The sequence below is a fragment of the Aulonocara sp. 'chitande type north' Nkhata Bay genome, linkage group LG1 (genome assembly GCF_057382095.1).
Source record: "Aulonocara sp. 'chitande type north' Nkhata Bay isolate Kocher_YH1m ecotype deep benthic linkage group LG1, A_spYH_male_GT1.1, whole genome shotgun sequence".
In the NCBI taxonomy this organism is placed as follows: domain Eukaryota; kingdom Metazoa; phylum Chordata; class Actinopteri; order Cichliformes; family Cichlidae; genus Aulonocara; species Aulonocara sp. 'chitande type north' Nkhata Bay.
Window position 1 is genome coordinate 11,589,388 of NC_141344.1, and position 12,988 is coordinate 11,602,375.

Here is a 12,988-nt window from a genome sequence, read left to right on the forward strand (position 1 = left end):
CTTTAGCTCAACCAAGATTTGTAATTTAACACAGTGAAGTTCAACATCCACAATACAATCTCTGCGCACCCACAACAACCACCGACCTGTCTTCTGTTTGTGAGATTTATTCAAATGTTGTTTTGAAGCTTTCTCGAGATATTTGCTACAGGCGGCTGGTAATTGTACACAGTATGAATTGTAGACACTGATTACTTGTTTGTTTCATAACCGGGAAGAGACAACGAAGTGAAGAGACATTTACAATTGATCTGTTTGCAGAGCCACTGCAGGATTCAATTTGTTAACTTTGTTAATGTGTTGATAGTTAAGCTAAGCTTTTACCATTCACCTATATGTCATTTTGACTTATTTAAATACTTATTGATTGCTTTTTACGTAATGTAATTTTCAGGTTATTGTTTTGATCAGTCAGAATTCCTGATGGTAAAGCTACAAAATGTAGTGGCTGTCATACTTCTCCTTTTGAAGAATGGGCTAAAATGTGAATGGGCAGATTCACATTTACAGACTTCTGAAGACCCACCAGAGACCACAGTAGCATCTTTACATTCACTCGCATTTTAGGGTTACCAGCTAACCAAACCCCATGTCTCTGGACTGGGGGCAGAAGCCAGAGTACCCAGAGAGAACTCACGCAAACAGGGAGAACATGCAAACTCCACGCAGAAAGGCCCCGGCCAGATGGTGGAGGCAAACTCAGGGTGTTCTTGCTGTGAGGCAACAGTGCTAACCACTGTACATCTGTGCTGCCCCTCAACACATTTATAAAGACCTCAATTTCTTAAAACAGTTGTGAATTATTTAAATCCTTTTTTGTTATGTTGCAGCAGTTCTTATGTTGACATCACCAGTTATTCAGCAGCAACATCAGCGGCATACTTTTTTAAGTATGGCAATTTCCTGTGTGAGAAACAGAGCAAAAATTACTTTATATGTATAAAAAAACTACCCTAATGTAAAAGACTATCTCTGCAATCAAGTCTTGCCCTGCTGACGTAATGTTAACCCATCTTGCACAGCTGTCAGCCACATCTAGATTCCTGTGAGGGGAAATGACAAATATTTTCCATTAACAACTAAATCACATGATAAAGGAGAAAAAATAAATGTAAATTTAATTACCCTCTATGCTTTTGTCGGCATTCATGCGACATTGGGAGTCTACTTGTGGGAATTTTTCGTTCAGGAGACATTGATTAATTATGCCACACACAATTAGCCTATCAAATCGAGTGTGTCCTCCTCTCCTGTGGAAAGGTGATGTCAGAATTTTATGGGGCATTAGGCAGTAGTGCTCCTTGTGTTTTCTCAGAGCGCCCTGGAGAGAAAGCATTGGGGGAGGAGTGCATTTGCAGGCTGTTTTTGTATGAATAGGGAATCATGAGGCCTGCAGGGTAAAGAGAAGACTAACTGATCCTTTTAGACCAATGTCAATACTGATACCCATCACTGTTTGCACTCCCAGCAGGGTCCATGGCCTGCCTGTAATGTTTGTAGCATCTCTGTGATTGAGAGGAGAAATGACAGTGAGACAAATTAAGAGAGCAGGCAGAGATTGCTGCCCTATAGCTCCTCATTCCAGAATGCAAATTGTCTACTAATACGTCTACGTTTTTTATGCATTGCATAGATGGAATCGCTGGGAAAATGTAGAATAATCACTCCTAACCCCATCTCTGTGTAGAGCACAATATAATTTATAATCTAGCACATTTATCCGTAAGCAACATTTTTTTCAATATATGTGAGGTCTATTTAACAATTCTCAGCTCTCACCACGTGTTTCTTTATGGAGGGCCTATGGTCAGTTTGTCAGACTTACCAACATGTTGCCTCATCAGTTTAAAAAGAAAATCTTGTGAAAGTTGTAATCTGCAATTTTTTTTGGTGATGAACAACGGTTGTTGCACTCTGCTGAGGAGAGTTTTCAAACAGTGGAATGAGGATATCCACTGTGTAATGGCAAGTGCTTTATACTAAATGATCAGTTCTTGTATTAAAGTCATTATTCTTGTACATGAAATACAAAAGCCATTCTTTCAGATGCGTTATCAGTTAACACCTCAATCCTCAAAACCAAAGGCCGAACGTATAAACAATGTGTATACAAAAAAATGACCTGCTTCTTGTGTGAATGGGTGAGTGAGGCAAATTCTATAAAGCACTTTGAGTGCTCAGAGTAGAAAAGCACCATATGAGAACCAGTCCATTTACCATTTACAAAAACTGTTACTTATAGAGATGTCTGGTGAGAATGTTGCTGTCTCTCTATCACACACATGGGTGCATCACACCATGCATACACCTGATATGATGAAGTGGAAGAAATTAAACAACATGGTATTTAATCAGTGCGTAAAATTCAGTGTAGGATTGTGTAAAACTCAACTGATTCCCACAAATTAAGTACCTAAATTCCCACTAATTTCCACACACAGTTATACCAATCTAATTAAGCCTAGTGGTAGCACCGGTGTGGAACACCTGGTTCTTAATATTGGTTTGGTGAGGTTTTTGCTCATGTTTTTCTTTTTTTTGTTTGTTTTGTGTTTTTTCCCTCTCCCCTTCTTCATCTAGGTCATTTACAAAGTGAATCATCTAAAGGCCTTTACACACCACGCAGGCAATTTGCGGGGATGCTGCGATATGAACAGGGACTCAAACCAGCGACCTACAGGGTTGCTAATGTGCAACTGAAACTTAGCTCCCCACCATTGCATCACAGGCTAGAAAAAACCCAGCATTGCAGTGGCTAATGATATGTCCCATGTGTGGATGTAGTTTTACTGGCTCTCATTCGCTGCTTTTTTTAAAAAAATGTTTGTGATCAAAAATGTAGACCTGAAACCATCATTTATTTTTTACCACCTCTTCAAACAGTGTCACGGTTTAATATTCACTGAAAATATGCTGATTCTTTGCTGCTGTATTAATTGCTGCTTGAAATGATTTGTGGCATAAAGAGCAATTTTTAAATGCAAATGAAGAATAAAGTGAGGAAAATCGGCATCCATGGGTAAAGATGGGATTGAAAATCAAGCTCTTGCACATGTGTAACATTTCACAATGATTGGGTTTTATAAAGGGTGCTTATTTGTACTCATGGCTTTTTAAATCTAAAGGAAAAATGCATGTGCACATTCCTGTCCAGGATTTTATGTGTTGGAGCCTGAATGTGTTAAATAGTGAAGTGATGCAGTTATGATTTTACTGTAAGGTGAGCACATTAATGGCCATTTTCTTATGTTGAAGGGTTGCGTTTTTGCAGTATGTATGTATTATTCTCCTTCTGAAGTCCCTGTGCTCTTTCAGTAGTTAAATTTTAATGAGCAGAGTAATGATTCACGTGTGGAATTAGTTTTGCATTTCTAATTTATGTATTTTACTGTAAATGACCACTGTAAGCAAGTGTGCCTTATTCGTGTCTTATCTTCTAATGAGGACATCATAAAAGAGCATCTTAAAGTATCAAATACATTTCTTAGGGATCTCATAACAAAATTCCTTCAGGCAAGTTTTGAGCTTTGTCTTTGATTTTGCAAGACTACACATTATGGTTCTTTGTCCAAAAAATGTGCTACAACTTCACAGCAGTGCGAGAAGCCTCAGTTAACCTTGTCGTCCTTCATCTCTTTCATATTTCACATCCATTTTTAAGATGACAAACCTGAATGTGAGGGTCTTTTCCCTTTCTGGGGCCTTGTTTTTTTAAATAAATATCTAAAAATGTTTTGGCATGTCGTTCATTATCCATTTTTCCGTTCAGTCTCTGTTTTGAAGGTCAATTTACAGTTAATTGGTACAAGTCATGGAAAAGTATTTCCATGACAACCATTTGATATATGACTGACTACAAATGCACAAGACAACTCAGCAATCTCCACACATCAGTTCTGCATGAAAGACAGTTGCTGATAAAGGAAAAAATTAAGAAAAAAAAAACACTCCTAGTAACATCTGTGTTGATCAGCCAAGCAGTTTAGCTCTCTGAATAAGCTTCAGCTTTTAACCTACTTTACTGGGATCAGTTTGTGTGCATGTATATGTATCCTGTGTAGTATCTTTGCTGTTCATAGGACTGCAGATTCCTGGGATCTGCTAGAGCCACTCACCCAGTTTGAGGGTCACCCCTCTCGTGTGCTCCGATTACCAAGAGGACCCCAGAGCGCTTCTCTCAGCCCTGAGTATTCTCGTGTTCCTTCCTCCTGACGTTGCTATCACTTGGTAGAGATACATGTATCACTACGGCCATCTTCCTCTGCTTCTCCACCAATACTATGTTTGGATGGTTGGCTATCACCAGCTTTTCTGTCTGTATCTGGAAGTCCCACATGATCTTACCATGGTTATTCTCAACCACCCTAGGGGGCATATTCCATTTTGACTTTCGGACTGCCATACCATATTCGGCACAGATGTTCCTGTATATTTGCCATCCACTTAGTTATGGTATGTATGTATGCCCTGCCTGCTGGCATCATGTAACAGCACCCTGCTGTTATGTGCTGGATTGTCTCAGGTGCATCTTGCCTGGTGTTGACCCCGGGCTTTATGAATCTTGTGCTTAAAGTTTGTTCCTGTGTTGCCATGATTAGTGCCTCTGTAGTGTCTTTCAGTGGTTGGACAAAGCTGAACTCTCAGTATCAACTACTTCTATCTGCTGGTGGTATATGCTGTACAGGAGCGTGTCATTCCATGATGGTTCCTCTCCTTGCTCCTCTTGTGCTTTTAGCTTTCCTCGATATCTGCAAGGGTAGCGCATTTCCCTCAGTTCTGACTAATTTCCTTCTCTTTCTTATCATCCGACTACACTTCTGCAATTCTGAATGACATTCTGATGTCATTGGTATAGATCCTAGTAGTATCAATCAGTGAACTGATGTCTCGTTTACTCTTGGCATACAGCTTAATGTAGGGGAAGTGGCTAACGATTGCTCCATTTTGTAGTTGGTACCTGTTGCCAGTCTTGTTGATGATCTGACGGAGTAGGTACAGGCCTATGCAGAAACAGGTGTGTAGTGTGGACAGGGCATCTCCTTGGTAGATCCTGCACTTGATGACTTGTGCAACTGGCTTGAAGCTGGCCTCAAGTGTTTGGCACATCCCCATCCAATTCATGATGAAGGCTGTTAGGGTCCTGTTGATCTTGTACAGTTCTAGGGATTCCAGGGGGCATTAGGCCATAGGCTTTCTCGTAATCAGTCCAGGCAATGCACAGATTGGTTAGTCTGTTCAGTCTACCACTCTGTCTACCAGTAGCTTCTTTTTTGGCTCAAGAAGCATTTAGTTTCTGTGTGAATCATGTCACGGTCTGGTGCTGTCCAGCCCTTCATGTTTGAGACCCTTCCTTGGATGTCTGCCACTGTGATGGTTACTGGACTGTGACTGATCTTGGCTCCACTAGCCACTGAGCATTGTTGCTATGGGTTGCATCCTTTTCCCATACACTTTTCCAGTATTGCTCCATCTCCAGCCTTGGTGGGGTTGTTCTTATATTGTTCACCTGCCACTCCACTGAGAGTACACCTTGGATGGTTTGATGGACTCAGCTGACTCTCTGGTATACGTCCTCAAGAGGCTACTGCTCCTTGTGGCTCTCCATTTAATATGAAACATGGTAGTACACCTTTCTTTGTGGTGAAGGGTAGTGGCTTGATGAAGTGTTAACACCCCCCCCCCCCCCCCCCCCCCCAAAAAAAAAAACCCCAAACAAAAACAAACAAACGAACAAACTTGCCAAGCTTCTTTTCAGAGAGCTGTGATAAAAGTCCATAGGCATGGGCTGTTTGTGCCAGCATGAGCTGGCTAACATAAGTAATCATTAGAGCGATATTATATGATGAATAAACGAACACTTAGATGAATGTTGGATTTTATGGTGATGCTGTTCACCGTGCTCTGTCTTGTGCAGGTAGCCTCGGGGAATAAGGTCTTCTGTATTGTTGGGAGTAATAATTGTTTCATGCAATAAACATCACTCTAGTGCTGTTATGATAACTCCTTTAAGCTAAGACAAGTGTGCACACTTCCCTGCTCAATGTTGTTTATCCACACATTTAGTTCATAGAACATACCATGAACAACAAATACCGTGAAGAGACTAAAGTGACTACTATCTAAAAACTGCTTAAGTAGTCACTCTTGGTTGTAAGGCTTTATTTTTTAATAACAGAATAAATTTTATGACTCAAGAGAACTGTTGAATATATAGTGTTTTTTTTAATGTACCCTATGTGTGAAGAACAGGAGACATGATTATGGTTAATGAGATTTTAAGCTTGAGAACCACCTTTTGTTTTATTAATGAGATTCTGTGTTTATCCTGACTTTGTTGTGGGAGCCCAGTGTCAACAGAGGTCTAATGTCCTTATTACCTTGTCCAGGAGGACTGTAATAGCTGTGCCTAAAAATGTAACGATATGGCCAAAAAAAGCAAAACTCGGCCTAATCCTCATTTTTTACCTTAAGCCAAGTTTTCTCCTCTTCCAGATAACACAACTGCTAGTTCTCCTCTGTTAGTTCCTGCACCTACAACCTGCTGTTGTTTAATATCAACTGCATAGCTTCTGGAGTTGGGTGGTGTTTAACTGATTACATTTATTTTACTCTTGTAGAAATTGCAGAAATATGAATTACTATCATAACTGTCTTTGGTGTGGCTGCAAGTAGATGAAGCTTTTGTGCAGATATATAAAGTATATGTTGCCAGATTTACTATAGCTTTTCTAAAATTGCTGTGTGTGTGTGTGTGTCCAAAATCTTACCTCCTCTGGCCTCCTTTCTGAGATAGCAGCCAATAAATATGTCACTCTGAGACCAAGGCATGGCTCTGAGGGAAATCTCAGATCTCTCTCAAATCAGCCGTTAGAAAGAGAGAGACAGAGGTCAGCGAATTCGCAGTTGTTTTCTGTGCATCCCCCACTTACCTACAACCATCTGCCCCACAGGCCAGCCCACTTAACCAAACTAAAAGCCTTTAGGAGAAGGAGTGGGTCTACAGTAGTAGGGGTCAAGCTGTGGCCTCTCCTCCTGTACTGTCAAGAGTGCTTTACTTTAAATCCACCTGAGGGATGTCTACACATTCGTATCTATGACATTATCTTCATACAAAATGGGCACTTTAAAATTGTATGATGAGCAGAATTTCCATAATAGAAATATTCAATTCAATTCAGTTTTATTTATAAAGCGCCAAATCACAACAACAGTTGCCTCAAGGCGCTTTATATTGCACAGTAGATCATACAATAATAGTTACAAAGATAAACCCAACAATCATATGACCCCCTATGAGCAAGCCCTTCTGGCGCGTTAAAAAAGAAATATATGTTTATTGTTCCTTTAAAGGTTCTGTAGTATATTTAGTAACATTTCAGTAAAGGCAGTCCATTCTTTCCAGATTTGCCTGAAAATACAAATACTTACAGAAAAATGCTGTTTTTAAGGGCAAAAATAAATTATTGAGAAATTTAAGTGTGCCAGCATAGAAGTGCCAAATATATATATATATATATATATATATATATATCAAGTCTTTAATTACATTAAGGTTTAAAAGGGGTGTTGCTAAAACTTCCTCTTTTTCTTTTACACTATTATTTATGGAATTCTAACTTGTATTAACACCTGCTCCAACTTTGGTGTGTTAAACTCCAGTGTTACTTAGTACTAATTAGCAGCTATGTGCTTTCCAGAGTTAGCTGGTGACTTGGTACTTTAACTGCAAATATATCCAAATATTGTAATTTCTGGCTCCACAAAGTCATCACCATTCACAATAAATTGGTGATGCCCCAAATTTATTTATTAATATATTGCCTTGTGCTTGGTTAGTGAAGTTCTGTTATGTTCCTTGAGCTGAGCATTTTAGCTCTTTATTGCTGTTTGGATAACTGGATGGGATAAGTGAGTGGTTGATCTTATTAAGAGGCACAATGCATGCTCGTATGATCAACGACAAGATAGACAGCACCCCACCCCCTCAAACGCATTCCCTGCTTTATTCTTTTCTACTATAATAGGAGCCATATAAACATCATTTTAGAATGATTACATTTTGAAACAAGCAATTGAGACCAAAAACTCATCAGGGAAGGGTCTAAGGTCAAAGGAACTGAGAGTGTTTTTCTGTAAATCTTTATCTATAAATCATTATCAAACAAAGCAGGTTAATGCCACTTCTATTTATTTAAGTTTTCCTACCCAGAAGTGGTCTATTTTAGTTTATTAGTGGTCTATGACCTAATATTTTTCTATTAACTTAAAATATTAGAGTGCATCTTTAAGTGAACAAAAGCAAAAAGTGAAGGACATTTTTGTTTTTGACTCTATAATAAAGTCTGGAAGGATTTTGAGTCCATGCATGTGTTTACTGATAGAGTTTTCTGTCTATTCTGGTCTTTAGGTGCTTGGCATGAACAAACTGGTACTTATATAAAACATTGCATTCCATTGATTATAGCTGTTTACCGGTTGGAATTAGTGAAAGATTAAAAAAAAGCATAACTGATATGTTGGTTCTCTCTTGGTAAACACCAATTACTGGCTCTAGCTTTTGTTTGATTACAGTCAACTAAGGTTTGATTGCAGACATAGCTTTGTTTACCACCTAATATTTGCATGACGAGGTAATCAAATTTAATAACAGAGGAGTATAGAAATGCCTCAGACAGGCCTTATTATTTTTTCATTTCATGTGATTTTTCTAAGCTTTGATTACAGAGAATTGATGGTACTTTGGTTGCTCTTAAGTCTCCTGTCAAATGCCACAAGGTTTCTAAAATTCCAATCTGCGAGTGGGATATTGGGCCATGTGGGTCATGACAAATGCACCCTTCTGGAACACTGAAATAGCAGCACATATGTCTCACACAGCTTCCACTGTATTGTAGCTTGTATGGCTCACATCCAGTTCTGTCAGCCCATGCGACTCAAATGCATTGCCTTTATTTTCCACTGTTTTGATTTGGTTCCATCTGTTACCACTCAGTGAGGGGCTTAAGATATTATTTGACACCCAAGCTTGAGGAAACATGCAGGCTGCAGACCTTCGTAAAATGCTGTAAGTTTGTCTTCGAAACACGAGTAGCTGAAATGCAGGAAATCTAACAATATGTGTCATCATTACATGTTAGTACTGGCATGCAGACCTGCTGTATAATGGCTTAGGATGATCAAGGGGCTCTTTCAAGATAACAAACTGTAATACTTCACAAACAAGATAATTACAAGTGTTTGACTGAAACCATTGATGAGATGGACATGAAGTTCAGAATGCCAAAAGAGGACATAGGTTCACTTTGTAAACTTATCTGTGAGTGGGTATGGGGACAATACTTGCAATCTGTTCATCTCTTCTTACCATGCTGGTGGGAACGTAATTACTGTTGATGATACAAATAAAATGTGCCACTTATGGACTTCTGTGTCACAATAGCGTCCAATCAGACAGGATAATGTGCAGTGTTATTTTAGAGGGATTTTCACCACACTCTGCTGAAGTTTGTTTGAAGTAAACATCTGGCCTTTTTCATTGATCAGGTTTTTTGTGAAACCTGCGTCATTTCTCAAAGTCCCATTTCAGTGCAAGAAGTCTGTCAAAATCCATTTTATACATGCAAAAATTTAGCACTAAAGAGTAATATTATGGGTTTTTTTATTTTTACAAAAGTGAGTTGTGGATGACTGTATCAAATACCCCCAAAGGCCCAGAACTAAAGTGAGAGCTGTTGTAAATGTGTTAAACCGAGAGAACCTCGTAAAGTAAAACTAAGCTGGGAGTGGGATGACTTTTACTAGTGTGTTTAGAATCTAAGGGCTTTAAGTCCTCAAGAATTAGGAGGGAAATTTTCGTTTGACAGCCGAGGAATGCTCTTGGCCTCTCGTGTGTTCCATGTGTTACCTCTACTGTGAAATGATACAGCAAAATCAAAACAGTGTCCTTACTGTGAAAGCACAATTTGGGTTTCTGTAATCAGGTTTTTCTCTCAACAGCTCTCAAAATATGTGCCGACAAACAGAAGAGGGGCCACTAAATGGGGACACTGGCAGGGAGTGTAATGCACGATGAAGATTTTAAAAAGGAGTAAGTATCAACTTAAGTGTTTCCTCCTTTCATGTCATATTCTTATTGGTCGTGTAGCTAAGGTACTGTTTTGCCAAATGATGAAGGGTGAAGTGTATGGACCGCTGTGAAAGGCTGATATTCTTTTTTCCCCCTCCGTGAGTTTACGCTGGATCTCTACCACATATAATCTTCTCTCTGATTTCATTACCAGTCTTTAGCGCATCTGTTTAGTGATATCAGTGCTGGAGTTTACTCGCCATACACGTTTGAGAAGTTGACTCTGATTTTGAATAAGATGTGTACTGTTCTAATTAGCATCACGCAGAAACCGACTAATGCAAACTTGAATTGACAAATTTGAATTGACATTGCTTTTATAATTTGAGATTACGGGTTTTAATAAAACACCCTATTCATGCCTCATTTCCACTCATCACCAGCTGCTGGGTCAATTGAATAATTAAGAATTTAATTAAACTTCAGTTTGGATCCCTATTTTCTAACACAGTCAAGTCTTGTAGTCTAAGCATAAGTAGCAGAGATCAAATAGGGAAGGGATGATGTGCCAAGCAAGAATTTAGTGATGTGAGCTCTATCATGCACTAAAATGGAAAGGTCTGAAGTGGCTTATCTATTTGATCTCTGAATCCTCTGGTTCCACTCCACAGAGTGGGGCTGTTATTTTTCTGCTTGCCCATATTATACTTCAGATTTCAGTGCAACCCTCTATGTATGCAGCATTTCAGTCTGTATTATCCCTCTGGACTGCTCCTCTCATCATTGCCAGCATGTAATACAATACTTTCTATTGACTTCTTGGGAAGCAGCTCTCGCAGTGAATTGACTGTGTTGCTGTGACCTAAAGTAGGCTAATTTTACTCAATGGTGCATGAGTAAATGTTAAGTGAAGCTACTTTCGATATGATAATATTGCATCAGTATGTATCACCATATACCAAGGCGCTTTTTTATCATTTGCTGTTTTTCCAGTATTGACTGTCTTTGGGTAGGCATAGTATTGCTTTACAAAGACCCACAGAGTCCTTGTAAAGCGCTGAGTATTTAGTCGTAATAGTACAGCATGTTCTCCCAAAGTTCTGTGGTATATATATTTATGCATTATCATCAGTAAAGTGCATAGTAATTTTTTGTTTTCAAATAACTCGGAAGAGTCTAATTTAGCAAAATACTGAAAATGTAAAGTATTGGACTTCAGGTTTATGGAGGACTGATATTTAAGATAAACCTAGCAAACTGATAGATCAGCATTTCAGCACCTGAACTGCTGAGGGCAGCACTGCTATAAATCACTATTTTCCATCAACACAGGACTGCTTCAAAAGAGCTAATCATCATTATTTTTAATTCAGTAAAAGGCTATTATGAAGTTAAACATATATAGAGCCAAGCATTACCTTATGCTTGGCTCTATATATGCTTAACTTCATACAGCTTTAGGCTTTAAAAATCTCAAGTATTTGTTTAAAATGTAATTAAAAGGTTTCGCAAACATAAAATGTGTGAAAATGGTGTTAATGATTTTAGCGTAACGTAAGAAATAGTTCTATTTTTAATTTTTTGTAACAATGTCACTGCAACAAAAAAATAAACAAAAAATGTACTATCAAAATAGTGGACACAAAAAAATCTAGTTCTTATGGGCCTGCATTAAAAAAAACTTTTAAGTGCACGTTATTTCCAACCAAATCCAATTAACATGCAGCAGAGAATGAAGTAAGGGAACTTTTAATCAACTGTAATTGCACTGTCGCTTTCAACTTAATGTCAGTAGTGGGTCCTATTGGTGCAAAGTAACAACATACTCTTCAGACACACACACACATACACACACACACAAACAAGTACGTATGCATAAAGCCTTTCTGATTTACTGCTTTGTACACATTGTGCTGATACTGAAAATCACACTATGCATCACAGCACCTGATGAATAGACCCAGTGTAAAGTTATAGTTGGGTTGTAACCCTATGATATATGCAGGTTGCAAAGCTGCATGAAGACTGCTTACGAATAAAGTAGTATTTCTGGGGCCGATGTAAAACTGTATAAAAGTGCTTATAACCACACTCTGTCAGTAACTCCACGGGCTCAGTGACTGTAACCTGTGGAATATCCTCTGTATTCAAAAGTTTTTCAAAACCTTTTGAGTGTTTTATACAAGACTTACTGAAGAAATTATTATGAGCAAATTATCCTGTAACTGTATCTGTAAGAAAAGAAAAATAACAAGGGCATGCATCAGTAGATTTTGGTGTTATTTATAAGGCACTTAGACAGGATGGCTGCCTTCATCCTCTGTATGCATTCTCTAGGTTCTGCAAAAACAATTAAAAATAAAAACAGGGACTACACTAGTTTCTTATTCATTTTTTAACATTTTTTAGTCTTTTCAAATGATACATAAAGACCAAAGTCTTAGGACCAAATTTTAAAGCTGTTCCCCCAGGCTTTAACTATAAGATTTAGAAATAGCGGTGCAGTGCACACTATAGGTTATCATTAAATTTTCTTATCAGTAGCGGGTATACCGCCCTGTATGTAACTTTCTCTCATCAGGCTTACATATCTGAGTCATGGATGCACACACACACTTGCATGCTTTTTAAACTGCAAGTCCTCACCTCATCCTTATCTTTACATGAAAATCATTTTAAAGCAACTACAATATTGGCTTTATTTTCGCAAGTTTCTCCTCCACTGTATTACTGCCCTGCAGATCCCTAGATACCCCCATTTCCTTTTTAAACATTATTTTATTGATCTTTATTGCTAGTACCCTGAGTGATATAAACAGAAGGTTTGAATGTTTGTGTATCAGTTGGATATGAATAAGAATGATCCTAAAACCCATAAAGCAAAGCTAGAATATAATGAAATAACAAAATCAAAGAACCAAA

The 12,988-nt window shown here is 38.4% G+C and overlaps 1 long non-coding RNA gene across 1 annotated transcript in view; it reads left to right on the forward strand.

The window, feature by feature from the left end:
- Window positions 1-10,086, forward strand: part of LOC147338724 (uncharacterized) — a 39,005-nt gene extending 28,919 nt beyond the window's left edge. The window contains exon 3 of the long non-coding RNA XR_015130202.1: window positions 9,997-10,086. This is a non-coding gene — a long non-coding RNA (uncharacterized LOC147338724). The remainder of the gene's footprint in view (window positions 1-9,996) is intronic.
- Window positions 10,087-12,988: the final 2,902 nt, after the last annotated feature.